The sequence below is a fragment of the Elephantulus edwardii genome, unplaced genomic scaffold (assembly GCF_000299155.1).
Source record: "Elephantulus edwardii isolate Elephantulus edwardi_28Jun2011 unplaced genomic scaffold, EleEdw1.0 scaffold00061, whole genome shotgun sequence".
Lineage (NCBI taxonomy): Eukaryota > Metazoa > Chordata > Mammalia > Macroscelidea > Macroscelididae > Elephantulus > Elephantulus edwardii.
This window is the reverse complement of record NW_006399811.1, coordinates 15600733-15602984: the sequence shown is the minus strand read 5'-3', so window position 1 is coordinate 15602984 and position 2252 is coordinate 15600733. Positions and strand designations below refer to the sequence as shown.

The 2252-nt window shown below is 42.3% G+C and overlaps 1 protein-coding gene across 1 annotated transcript in view; it reads right to left on the bottom strand.

Annotated features, from left to right (window-relative positions):
- RGL1 (ral guanine nucleotide dissociation stimulator-like 1) overlaps positions 1 to 2252 on the bottom strand; it is a 439254-nt gene that overhangs the window by 389115 nt on the left and 47887 nt on the right. The gene's annotated exons all lie outside the window — the stretch shown is intronic.

Sequence of the window (2252 nt, the reverse complement as noted above, 5' to 3'; positions counted from 1 at the left end):
CAAGCAGGGTTGTGTCATCTGCATAACACAGATCTTCCACCAATCCTGACGCCACACTTCTCATAGAGCCCAGCCTCTCGGATAATCTGCTCTGCACACAGGTTGAAAAGGTATGGAGATAGGACACATCCCTGGCATACACCCTTCCCAATTTTGAACATGCAGTGTTACCCTGCTCTGTTCTGACGACTGCCTCTTGGTCCAAGTATAGGTTTCGCATTAGCACGGTTAAATGTTCTGAGAGGATAAGTTATTTTTGTTGCTGTCCTGTTGCTGAGTGAGATCCAGTCAATTCCAACTCACAACAACCCTATGTGTAAAATCTGACAAAACACTTCCCAGTCCTGTTCCATCTCATAATCCCTGCTGTGCTTGAGCTTAACAGTTGCAGCCACTTGTCCATCCACCTTGTTGCACTGTTTTCTATTTGACTTTATTCAGCATGATCTTCTTCTCTAGGGAACAATCTCTCCTGGTAACATGTAGGATAATAACAAGGTTCAAGGAAAATCTAATAAATGATCCAAAAGAATAAAAATACAAAATGGTGGAGAGGAGCATTTCAAGAAATAATGGCTAAATGTTTTCCAGAATAGTTAGCACAGGGGTTTTGACCTGCTCCGTTTCCCACCTAGGCTGGTTTAACTTTCCTTAGGCAACCTGGTGGTTCCCCACTCCCAGGAGGTCACCCTATTGACGGCGAACTTAGTGCGGACACCCTATCAGCACAGCACGTGCACTACAGCCCAGAGCTCCCGGACTCAAGCGATCCTCCAGCCTCTGCCTCCCGCGTTGCTGGGACTACAGGCTGCGCGCCACCACACCCAGCTGCCTTCCAGAATGAATGAAGGACAAAATTCATTAGATTTGGGTTTCAGGCAGGAAGAATAAATTAAATTCATAACTAAACACATCAAAATGAAACTACAAAATGCCAAAAGCCAAGTTTTAAGAAACTACAAAAGTTTCTTAAAAGTCCCCACAGTGAAGAGATAAAAGAAAAACTAGAGAGACAAGAGATATTTAAGCAACCACTCAGAAGTTTTTCAGAACTCATCATATTCCCCCATACTTTCTCTCTGCTTCTGTCCTAAAAAGAAAATCAGTTGAACTGAAAAAGATCCACGAATCTGTTAAGAAAAGGTTAGACAATGGGACTGAAAGCAATGATGAGCTAAATAACAAATATACTCATAAATATGGTATCTTTTGAGATTCATTATCATACACCCAATTGAAAAAACCAGATATACTACAGAATTCCATATACTGCTTTGTGTCAAATGATCAATGTTAAAGAAATTGTTGCTGTTGTCAGAAGCCATGAACTTGACCCCTCATAGCTACCCTATGAACAATAGATCTGCACTTTGCCCAACCTTGCAGCACCCTCATGTTCTTTACATTTCTCAAGCCAATTCTACAGTGACTGTGTCAATCCATATCCTTGAGGATTTTCTTTGCTTTCACTGACCATCTACCTTTCCAAGCATGTATCCTTCTCCAAGGACTCGCTCAATAAAGAGACGCTCTGGTGGCACGGTGGTAAGAAACTGTGCTGCCAACCCAAAGGCACATGGTTTGCATGTTAAATAGATTCTTGACAGCTGATTTTCCCAAAGTATCACTTCTTTTGATTTCTTGACTGCAAATATAGGTACTTATAGTGGATTCAGATAAAGCGAAAATAGCTAACAACTTCAATCTTTTCTCCATTTATTATGATGTAGTCCTGTGGAAGCAGGAGCGGTATCCACTTCCGTAATAGCTTGCCTCCGGAAACCCTATGAACCTGAAGAGAGAATGAAAGCCACACCAGTGTTGAGGACTTTCCTTCCTCAGGTCACTATGGGTCACCTGTGACTCGACGGCACTAACAACAACAACAACAACAACAGTCCCATGGTAAGAATATTGGTATTCTTGATGTTGAGATGTAATTCATATTGAAGCGTGTAGTCTTTGATCTATTTCAGTGAGCACTTTCTGCAAGCAAGCTGTGTCATCTGTATAACACAGAGATGTTGATGAGACTTCCTCTAGTCTTAAAGGAACCGTTGTTGCTATGTGCAAATTCATAGCTGACCCTCTAGCAGGTTTCAGAGGCTGTAAATCACATGGGAAGAAATGTTCGTCGTTCTCATGAGGAGCAGCTAGGGGGTTTGGCCCACACACCTTTAGATTAGCAGCACTTCTCATCACTCACTAGACCACCAGAGCTCGCAAAGGAGTTGTTGTTGTTGTTGTTGTTG